This window comes from Sparus aurata, chromosome 6 (genome assembly GCF_900880675.1).
Source record: "Sparus aurata chromosome 6, fSpaAur1.1, whole genome shotgun sequence".
Lineage (NCBI taxonomy): Eukaryota > Metazoa > Chordata > Actinopteri > Spariformes > Sparidae > Sparus > Sparus aurata.
Window position 1 is genome coordinate 7,497,064 of NC_044192.1, and position 12,398 is coordinate 7,509,461.

Here is a 12,398-nt window from a genome sequence, read left to right on the forward strand (position 1 = left end):
TCCTGTTGTTGATCGTAGTACTACTTTTCCAACAAGGTTGTCTAAAGCACTAGTAGCAGTGAGAAGCATGGCTGAGTCCTTGGGGTATATAGATGTGTGGAGAATGTTGAATCCAAAAGGAAGAGATTACACCTTTTTCTCTGCCACACACTCAACATTCTCCCGGATAGACTTTTTTCTCATCTCCAAAAACCTTCTACAATCAGTGACTTCATGTTCTATTGGGAGTATTTTAGTCTCGGACCATGCCTCAGTTAGCTTGGAGGTGCTGCCTTTCAGTGACAGGATCCGAATGCCGAGATGGAGATTTAATTCATCCCTCTTACTAGAATCTAAATTTAGAGAGGCGTTAAGAAATCAAATTAAAATATATATTCAGTTAAATGAACCTACAGCACCTTCTGCAGGGATTGCCTGGCGCTAAAGGCTGTGTTGAGAGGCTATATTATCCAACATGCCTCTTATAAAAAAAAAGAAGAGTATTGCAAAACAAGCTGTGCTTGAAGACAAGATTAAGAAATGTGAGGCCAAGTTAAAAAATAATTTCAGTTTTGAAGATTTAAGAGCTCTTACACAACTCAAATATGATTATAATTGCATATTGTCATAGAAAGTAGAGTTCTCACTCTTAAGAATGAGACAAAAATTTTACGAATCAGGTGACAAAGCAGGCAAATTATTGGATAATAGTTTACAACAGACAGAACTATCATCTATTATTTCAGCGGTTAGATCAGAAGAAGGTGAATTAAAAGCTAAAACAGTAGATATTAACAGTATGTTTAGAGACTTCTCTGTGAATTTATATCACAGCAGAAATTCAGCACAGTGAAGAGGATATGGAAGGGTTCTTTCAAGGATTAGATCTTCCCAGATTATCCGAATCACAAAAGACAGACCTCGATTGACCTATAACCAGTGAAGAAATTATTACGGTAATTAAAGGCCTACCAACTGGAAAGGCCCCGGGACCAGATGGTTTTACAGCTGAATTTTTTTAATGTGATGTCACTGAATTGACACCTCTATTACTCAGTATGTATAATGAGGCATTCGTAAAGGGGGATCTACCAGCTACCTTATCAAAGGCTTTGATAACGCTGGTTCTCAAAAAGGAGAAGGATCCATGTTACTGTAAGAACTATCATCCGATTTCCCTTATTCCATTAGATGCCAAGATTTTGTCCAAAATACTTGCAAATAGACTGGAGAAGGTTATGACCTCTGTAGTGCACGAGGATCAGGTGGGATTTATTCAGGGACGCAGCTCTGCAGACAACATTAGACGCTTTGTTAATATTATGTGGGCAGTCTCGGATTCTAATTCACCGGTTGCTGCTGTATCGCTCGACGCTGAAAAGGCGTTTGATAGGGTGGAATGGGGATTTTTGTTTAAAACTTTAGACATTTTTGGATTTGGAGAAATTTTTATGAAGTGGATACGCCTGTTGTATAATGGGCCAGAGGCAGCAGTACAAACTAACGGGTACATTTCTTCATATTTTGAGTTGGGCAGAGGTACACGCCAGGGATCACCCCTTAGCCCTCTATTGTTCTGTTTGGTGATGGAGACTGGCTTTCCGGGGGTGACGTATAACGGTTTTACCCATAAATTAATGATGTTTGCAGATGATATCTTGCTACTGGTATCAGACCCTGTGGTATCAATACCGTCATTGTTGAACACAATTAACGCCTTTTCAAAAATCTCGGGATACAAAGTCAATTGGGATAAATCTGAGGCTCTCCCTTTAACAAAGTTTTGTCCATCCTCACTCTTTCAAGCTGGCAGGTTTAGATGGCCTAAACAGGGGTTAAAATATCTTGGTATCCTTTTTCCCTCTAAATTGGAGGATATTGTTAAGGTGAACTTTGACCCCTTGATACAGGGACTGGACATTGATGTGAAACGTTGGTCGCCACTGTATCTATCCTTATGGGGGAAAGTTAATGTTGTTAAAATGAACTGCGTTCCCAGGATTAATTACCTGTGTCTGTGTCAGCCCCTCTCCCTCTCCTCCACTGTTTGTCCACTAAAGTATCTAAACACGAAAGGGCCCATCCTATCATATCTCACCTTCAAGGTATATGGAAAAAGATCTCCAGGCTGATAGATATCGACCCTCATTTAAACAAAGCTGCTAGTATTTGGCTAAATCCCAAGGTAAATATTAATAAAAAAACATTTATCTGGAAGGAATGGGTAGAAAGAGGTATTCTTGTACTGGAAAATTTATACAACACTAATATATTCAAAACATTTGATGAACTTTAAACAGGATTACAATTTACCCAAAACCCAATTCTGGAGATATCTTCAGTTACGCCATGCACTTCAGGGGCTTTATGGGTTAAGTCTACACCCCCCAAAACCAGCAAATAAGATGGATAAAATCCTCCAGGTGCTGGGTAAAGGCCATGAAGCAGCTAAATATTATAAGATGCTGATGGAAGGTGAGGGGGAGATAGGGATTGCAGCGAAAGAGACTTGGGTGTAACATATGATGAACAGGAATGGGCCAAGGTGTGTGGTAATTCTCGAACAATGTCAAGGGATTTGCGGGTTAGGCTTATTCAATTTAAGATTCTGCACCGATTCTACTGGACCCCAAGTAGACTCTTCAGACTTGGTTTAAAAGATTCAGCCACTTGTTGGAAGTGTTGTGTGGAAGGAGGTACAATGATACATGTGATGTGGTCATGTCCTAAGATTAATCAGTACTGGATGAAGATTCACGGTTACATTGTTAGAGTCCTAAAAAGACATTTTGTTCTCTGCCCCAAGCTATATATACTAGGAGACTGCAAAGTACTGTCTGCTTTTCCTCAACCACTCAAATCCTGGACACAAACTGCTATCATGATTGGACGACAGATTATTCTCAGGAACTGGAAGAAATATGGAGAACCTCCTTTCCAGGACTGGGTGACTGAATTGGGTAAAGTAGCTGCATATGAAAGGATGTCATATAGGATGCAGGACAGAACAGAAAAGTATTTTCTGAAGTGGGGCATGTACCTTGACAGTATATCTGCACCAAAGTAAAAAATAAGTGGAGGCTCAGGAATTGTTATGAATAAGATGGAGATGTGACGATTATGTGATTATCATTTATCTTCTACTTGTCTTGTTGTTTGTCTTTAAGTTTTCCACAGTACTATTTTCTTTTTTAGGATTTATACTTTTTATTTTAACATGAAGAATCTCTATATGACTATGTTTATGAGTTTTTTTTGAGATATGTATAGCCACTATATGGATAGATGATCCCTCCCTGTTATGGGTGGGTGGGGGTGGGTGGGAGAATATGTTCTTTGTTGGCATTTTGTATGTATGCTGGTACTGATCTGTAAAAGACAAAAAAATGCAAGTCATAAAAAAAAGAAAAGTGTGATGATGAATCTTTATAACAGCTGGCTGTTTAACCCCTTAAGGAACACCGTTCCAACATAGGAACACCCTTCACTAAACAAACACCCTTCGTAAAAACTAATATTTTTAAGCATCAGATCTTAACAGTATATACTCACTGTTGGAAAGCTGAGACTGTCGTGATTATTTTAAGCCCAAACAAAGGAAAAAAGTTATTTCCAGACCATGTAATAGCCTTCTAAACTCACCATGACACAACATTAGAAAGAGCCCTCTACCACAAGAAGCAAGAATGCCTACATACCTTCGGAGTGTTCCCTTTTTCCACAGCTACAACGTCATGCCACAGTTTGTTTTTCATAGTTCGCCAAGAGTCCATAGAATGGGAATATCCATGTAATTTTACCCAAAACTAGCTACAAGTGTCGAACAAGCAAGAAACCCCAGGGTTTTAGCTTTCATTTGAGACCAAAATTATGTTTCTAGGTAAAGGGGTTCTCAAGTTATAAGCCTTTGAATCTCAGTAGGAGCTCTTGGGGGGGAAAAAGACCCAAGCAAAACGCACAGACATGCCTTTAGAAAACAAATTGTGATTTATTTATTTATTTATTTATTTTCCTTCAATTTTTTAGTCTATTGACTTCAAATTTGAGTGTTGCAAGCTGAGACCTGTGGCTATGGCCTAATTGTCAGCTGTGTCCATGGACATACCTGAGCCCTTATCTTAATTTATTGACATTTGAATTGGACGGAAACTAAAACCTGTGTTCCAACCTCTGTAACTCTGTGTCAGTATGTCATAGAATCACACTTAGACTTCTAGAAGAAACTTGAGGGTGTTACCTTTCCAATGGTACCAAGCACATCCCTGAGTCTCAAACACTAGCCCTTTTTCGATAGAAAAGGCGGCACATTTGCTCCGAGGTAAGGACGGCAATGTGCCGGCCTGTCTTTCTAAAACCGATGCGTAATATTACCAGAGACGTTCTACTATTGCCTAGAAGGACTTTGATATTACTCCTTCTCCAAAAGCCGCCTCTGAAGTAGGCGTAAACATGTGACGTGAAGCTCGAAGTTGGGCTGTGAACAGTGACATAGAATTTGTCCTCAAAATAAGAGCTTTACATTGCACCTCATTGGAGTTTAGAACTGGGTTCTTAGCGGGGGGCTTTTAATTTGAAAGTAGCGACTGTCCTTAGCTTTCCGACACAACATCAAGCTAACACAACCAAACAGTTACAGAGACCGAGGAGACGCTAGCATCTCCTGGATCTCAGCGGCTGTCCAGTTGCTCATGTTAATGTCCGCGGGTGAAATGATGGACTGACGGCTGTGATCAGCTGTTTCCCTGGTTTTAAAACTCTCCGGCTATGGGTCGCACAACAGTGCAGGTCATTGACACCTCCGCCCACCTCACGCAGAGGGCGGCACATTTCCGCCTTGTTTTTTTTTTTTTTTTTAAACTTTTTATTTATTTTACATTTTCCCTCCTTTTCCACAAACAGAATCAAGTGCACAGTAATGTAGACTTCAACCTGGGAAAAAGAACACTATAGTAAAATATAAAAAAAAAAAAAAAAAAAAAAAAAAAAAGGGAAGTGAAGGGGGGGCACCCCACTCTTGTTGCTCATTTTATCACTGTCCATTAGGTTTGATGAGTTTTAGACCCATCTTTTTTCATATACACAGTCCATTTATGCCACTGTTGATCCAGGGTCCCTGCTTTCATTCTGAGACAGTAAGTCAGTCTTTCCATCGAGTAAATCTCCTCAACAATATCCAGCCACTGTCCCAGACTTGGAGGGTCGCTTTTCAGCCAGTTTCTTGTTATGGCCTTTTTACATGCCAAGGTCAGTAGTTTGAAAAGATACAAGTCTTTCTTTTGAATAATACCTTCTGGAATCAAGCCCAAGTACAGTATCCGGGGATCTCTGGGTATCCTGTAGGAAAACATCTCTTCCAGAATCCGAACTACATTGTCCCAGAACCCCTGCAGTTTTACACATGACCAAAAAACATGCGCGTGATTGGCACTCATCTGCCCACATTGTCTCCAGCATTGCTGCTGCTCACCTAATTGTTTATTTTTGATGTGTGGTGTAATGAAGAAGCGAATTAAATTCTTCCATCCAAACTCCCTCCATCTTTTAGAGCTTGTGGAAGTTTGTTGAATTTTACACATAGAATGCCAATCACTCTCTGACAGCTTAATATTCAGTTCTAGCTCCCATTTACATTTTACATAAAATGAGTTCCTTCCATTTTGCTTTTGTAGACCTCTATATAATTTGGAGACAATCTTTACAGGTGTACATTTATATGCACGAGTAAACAACTCAATCACTTTGTTTCCTTCTGCTGAAACTCCTCTTTTGATTTCTGACTCATAGAAATGTCTGAGCTGTAAATATCTAAACAGGTCACCATTATCTAATTCAAATTCTCTTTTGAGTTTCTCAAAAGTTTTGAACGTTTTCCCCTCCAAGAGTGTACATATTGCTGTAATCCCCTTTTCTCTCCACCTTGCAAATGTTGTGTCAATCTCTCCTGGCCTAAACAGAGATGTTTGAGAAGGCCAGATTAGAAGTTTACTGTCTCCTTCTAGTTTATATTTTCTAACGATCTCATACCAATTTTTAAATGCATCTTCCAGAATTAGATTTCCTCCCTTGTAGTCTGCGTGTTCTTTCCCACCTAGCCTGGTTTGAGGTTGATAATTGTCCATATTTAATTCAATGTGTTTCCACCTAGCTTGGTAGTCCGGAGAGCACCAGTAGATGAAGTACCTCATCTGGGCAGCGTAATAGTATTCCTTTAGATTTGGAATTGCAAGACCCCCATGGTCCCTGTCAATTTGAAGTGTTTTAAATCTTACCCTTGGTCTTGCTCCAGCCCAGATAAACCTTGATAGCTGCTTGTCCCACATTGAAAACTGAGAATCTGGGATTCTGACAGGTAATGATAAGAAAAGGTACAGCAGCCTTGGCAGAACGTTCATTTTCACTGCCTCAATCCTTGAACTAAAGTCCAACCCAAGTGTGGACCACTTTTTAATATCTCCCTGTATCTTATCATTTATTATTTTGTAGTTTATTTCATATATTTTATCAAGTTTCTGACAAATTAACACTCCCAAGTATTTTATTGTTTTTGCTTCCCATTTTACTTTATATTTCAGCCTAATATCTTTACTTGGAGTGTAATTAAAAGGGAGTATTTGTGTCTTAGTTATGTTCAATTTATAACCTGACATTTGGCCATACTTGTCAAAAGTAGCCATGAGTTTAGGGAGTGTTAAATTAGGATTTTGAAGATAGATAATAATATCGTCCGCAAAGAGTCCTATTAGGTGGTCTTCATTTGCTATGCTGATTCCTCTCAACTCTTTATTTTGTCTTATACTCTGTGCTAGGGGTTCTATGAATAACGCAAAAAGTGCAGGGCTAAGACAGCATCCTTGGCGTGTGCCTCTGTGTAACTTAAAGCTGCCTGTCAGATGGCCATTGATCTTTAGTCTAGCAGTTGGGTCTCTGTAAAGAGCCTGTATGCACCCGACAAATTGACCATTGAAGCCCAGCCTTTCCAGCACTCTGTAGAGAAAGGGCCAACAGACCCTGTCAAAGGCCTTTTCCGCATCGAAACCGGCCAGAACTGCACTTAAATGTTTTTTATTTATATGTTCTATAATGTGCAACGTTCGTCTAATATTGTCTTGAGTTTGGCGTCCTTTTATAAACCCTGTCTGATCCTCATTAATTAAATTGGGCAGGAGATGCTCAATTCTTTTAGTAAGAATAGATGTGAACAGCTTGTAATCTACATTCAATATAGAGATTGGACGATATGATTCACAATTTTCTTTATTCCTCCCTTCCTTTGGAATGACTGATATCACTGCCTCTTTCCATGATGGCGGTGCCACAGCTTTTGATAGAGTCCAATTAAATGAATCTAGCATAACAGGAGCAAGGTCTTCTTTAAAAATCTTATACCATTCATTCGGGAAGCCATCACTTCCAGGACATTTATTTGCTTTCAGTTTACTGATAGCCATGTCCAGCTCTTTCCTTGTGATGGGAGCAGTCAAATCATCATTTTGAAATTTTCCTATGGAAGGGAGGTTTAATAATGACAAATATTGTATGATGTTTTCTTCTTCTACCATCTTAGGCTGCGAGTATAAAGTTTCATAATAATTTTGGAAGGTTCTATGGATTTCATCTGGCTCATAAGTTAATCTATTGGTTACAGGATCTCTAATTTTGTGTATTGTATGTTTCATTTGTTGAGCCCTGAGGCGTTTTGCTAGAATTTTGGTTGCTTTTGGGCCCGACTCGTAAAAGCTTTGTTTAGCGAATCTCAGTTTCTTTTCCAATTCCTCGTTCTGAATACAACTTATTTGATCTTTTACATCTTTAATCTGTTTTTTCAACCCTTCGTCCTCATTTCTTGGTTGTTGCTTCTCTAATTTTCTCAGCATTTTCTCTAGTTCATCATATTTTGATCTCTTCAACTTTCTAAGATAAGCCGTTCTTGAAATGAGTTTCCCTCTCATTATTGCTTTTACTGTGTCCCATACAATAGTTGGGTCCACTTGCCCAGTCATATTATCCTTTACACATTCATCAATTTCTTTCTTAATCTCCTTAACAACAGTTTCTTTGTTTAGAACACTGATATTTAGTCTCCATAGTGTACTCTTCTGTCTGTCATTCAAATGAATAGTTAAATAGATTACATTGTGGTCTGATATATCTGCTGTTCCTATGGAACATTCCCTCACCCTGTGTCTATCTGTAACGTTCATCAAAAAGAAGTCTATTCTAGAATGAACCCGATGAGTAGCTGAGTAGTGGGTATAGTCTTTTTCTGATGCATGCAAATTCCTCCAGACATCAAACAGACCTGTCTCTCGAATCAGCAAGTTGAGATCTCTTGACTTAAGCCAATTGTGTCTTTTTGTACTTGTTGTGTCTATAGAGTAGTTCAGAACTGTGTTCCAGTCCCCTGCACAGACTAATACTCCTTCACCTTCAGAGGTTAAAGTGTGGAATAAGGACTTAAAGAATTTTCTATCACTCTCTGGTGGTGTGTATATATTGGCGAATGTGACAAGGATGTTATCAATTCTACCTTTGATAATTACATATCTACCCTGTGTATCACTCTTATCCATAATTAATTCAAAATTGAGACTGTTGGAAATCATTGTAGCCACACCTCTTTTCCGGCTGTTTTCACATGAACTAAAAAAAGAGTTTGAATACCCAAATTTTTTCAACTTCTCGTGTTCATTTTTGGACATATGAGTCTCTTGGAGAAATATGATTTGCACCTTATCCTTTCTCATTTTAGCAAGTACCTTACTTCTCTTTACAGGATTACTCAGGCCATTCACATTTAAAGAGGCACATTTCAGACTATGTGACCCTATCATGTATTCTCCACAGCGTGCAAGTTAGTGCCCCCACAAAACAGACTAGTAACATGAACTACAACTAAAAAGCACAAACATGAACTTGAACAGACCTCCAAGAATGAGGGAAGATCTTGGTCCCCCTCAACTGTGACCCCGTTGGTGGGTCGAGGGAAAGGCCTCTCACTCAGAGAGGGCCCAATGTTAAGGATGGTTAATAAGTCAAAAAACAGGAACTCCGCCATCCTATTAGTCCAACTTATACAATATAAAAAGTGAAGCCTCCTCTCCCAGGCGTCAGATGCTCTATGTAGAGCTTTAAAGAAAAGAATCAGTCAGCATCAGAGTCCTGAATTAAAGTTTTCATACCGGGTAATGCCCCTTTAAAACCACGATCATGAATCCTCAGTATGTCCTCTCTGGAACTCCTGGAGTTTTTCTTTTGCTCTCTGGGCCGCGGCAGCCCCCTTCTCACGACGCCCAGCTACCCGCTGCCATCCCATCCGCTCCAAAAGCCGTGTCTCCGCTTGGCTCTCTCCTTCAGTTGACTCCGGTTCTTCCACAGTAAAGCCGCGCTTCTTCAGCTCTCTCTGTGCCTCCTGTGCGGTGCTGTATGTGCAGACTCCCGTGGCCCAGTGAATTCGCATGCTTGTGTAGGGTGTTTGGAAGCGGATCCCCTTTTGTTTTAGGGCTTTCTTGATCCAGTTATATTCCTTGCGTTTTTTAACAATCTCCGACGCATAATCATGGTCGAAGTAAATTAATCTTTCACCCACTTGTATTTTCCTCTTTTTCCAAGCTTCTCTCAATATCAACTCCTTGGTGGTAAACTCCAAGAAGCCGACGACAATGGGTCTCGGGGGTGCATCAGACCGCGATCTGGGCGCCAGGGTCCGATGAGCCCGCTGTATTTTCAGGTCCAAGTCCTGTGACGCTGGCAACTCACTTTTAATGAATTTCTCGACGAACTGCAGAACCGAGTTTCCCTCTTCCCCCTCTGCAACTCCAAAGATGCGTATGTTGTTTCTTCTCGACCGAGATTCCAAGTCTGTTAATTTTTGCTGCAGGGATCTTTGTTGTTTGAGATATGTACAGAGCGTCTCAGTTGCCTCCTCGGTCCATCCCTCCACCTGCTCCACCCGGGGCTCTAACTCGTCAACGCGGTCTGACAGGCTCTGCACTGCCGTTACAAGATTGTCGAGTTTCCCGTTGACTTCTTGCCTCAGTTGAATAATTTCCTGTTTCAGACACTCGTTGTGTCCCTTGATATCACTTTTTAGCTCATTAATCGCCCTGATAATCTCCCCGGAGTCCATGTTTGTTCCAGGATTCCTCTGGCTTGCCGCCGCCGCTCCGCTACGTGTGTTAGCTTGAGCTGCTGCGATGTTGCTAGCCTTCGGTGTCGAGGTGTTTTTTTCTTGCGCTTTTGGCATATTTTCTTTTTTTCCTCCTGGTCTCTGGTGATTCTTCCCCCACTCGTCAGGCCCTTACTCAAATAAGTGTTAAGTTTACGAGTTGTTAGACGAGCAATTCAACAGGACCTGGGAGAGCGTCTCCACCACACGTCTTACTCCGCCATCAGCCAAACCGGAAGCCTTCCGCCTTGTTTTTAGATAGCAGTCGAGCCTGAAATAAGTGTACCCTCTGAGGCGGAAAATCAGTGGACCACAACAGACCCCCAATTTGCCGCCCTCTGTCTAAAACTGAGGACAGAGCCGCCAAAAGGACGGGCAAATTGGCGGCTTGGTGCTCTGTCTAAAAACGGCTTATGTGGGAGCTGTCATGCTTTTAATTTCGGTATGTCGTTTTGGAAAAAGAACCTTAAAATGGGGGCGTTCATTAAGTGGTTATGGATGTTTTCACATCTGGAGATTTGATCAGGACCTTCTGGTCCATCCATCGTCATCCTGCATCATCAGGTCCCACGTGAGGAAGTCAAATTCTGGTGACTGACAGAAGTTCATGCAGCACTTAAATGCGTTTAGTTTGTATATTCATGCTGTTTGGTGTCACAAAGAGCTCAAGAGGTAACTGATCATAAGCATTATTATTATTGTTGGACTGCAAACCATGTTACTGGGCGGCTGTGGCTCAGGAATAGAGCCATCATCTTGTTATCACAAGGTCGCTTGTTCGATTCCCCTGGTCTGCATGTCGAAGTGTCCTTGGGCAAGATACTGAACCCCAAACTGCTCCTGATGTGCTGATTGGCACCTTGCATGGCAGCCACCAACATCAGTGTATTAATGTATATATGAATTACTGTTAGTCACTTTGGACAAAAGCACCTGCTAAATGCCCTAAAACGTAAATGTTATGGATAACGACTAACTGGAAGAGACAAAAAGGAAGCAGCTTGTACATGATTTGGAGTTTATTACTGTGGGATCACTGAAACACAATTTTAATGGATTGAAAAAGTGAACAGTGGGATAAAAACACAAAAGTTTTAACAGCTTTTAACCTGTTAATCAGGGAAAATACCCACACTGATATGAGTCAACGAGCGCACTGATTGGCTGCAGGTCTTAACACTTAAATCATAGCACTTAGGTACCTAAGGTATCCTTGATAAATATCAGCTAATATGCTCAGACAAGGGCTTGAAAATTGCTTCTAATTTTTCCTTCTTTTTTTTTACTTTATCGACGGTAATCTGTTGTGGTTTCTTTCTTGTGACAGGTGTACTTATTGTAAGTGGCTTTGGACAAAAGCATCTGTTAAATGTAAATGTTAATCTAATTGCCACTCAAAAGTAATTGAGGCATGTCAGGGGTGTCTCAATAAGACACAGTAAGAGTCTATAAAAATTTGTATGTAGCAACATTCAGTATTTCTACATTCGTATATTTGGGGACTTGCACTATTTTTTATAAAGAAATATTTGTCTCCTTCAAAAATACATTTGTAAAACTTATATTTTTTTATTTTAAATTTGGATTAAAAAAAAATAATTACACAATGATACATTTTGATGTCTGTGTGTTGAAATGTATTTATGTTGAGAGAGTCATGTAAGTATAAATCCTGAAATGCTTTTGTGAGGCTTGTTCATTTATCAGTACTGAGACTGAACTGTCTTTCCTCCTACTTACAGGGAAAATGGTCTGTTTTAGATTAACTCAACAGGTTAGATGTGGAGGCATTCCTAGGTATAGGTATTCCTTTGTATAGTCAAACATTTTCTCAAAGACCTTTCAGTGCCAACTAAGCATTAGTTCCTTATACTACTTCTGCTGTGTTTTAAGAAAATGTGTTCTTCAGTTCATAACAGTTCCCGACTTTGTTCTGAGTCAGCACTCAAAACTTGGCCTTGATACTCTTTGGTAAAAGATGGGAGCAGCATCACCAGAGGAGCTGCCAACTTCTGCTTACTGCACTCTTTTTCTGTCACTATCTAGGGCTGTAGCTACTGGCTGTCTGTTAGCTCAGTTAGCCGTGCATCTAGTGGCCCTCAGCTGACTGGAGTCTCCGCAAACCAGGACCTTGGATGATAATAATACACTGTGTGTATTATAGACAGACAGCTAAAACTTTTGTACATATCATTAAACTTTATTTAGAAAATGGTATTATCCAAACTGTTCTTACAGCATCCCATGTCATCAG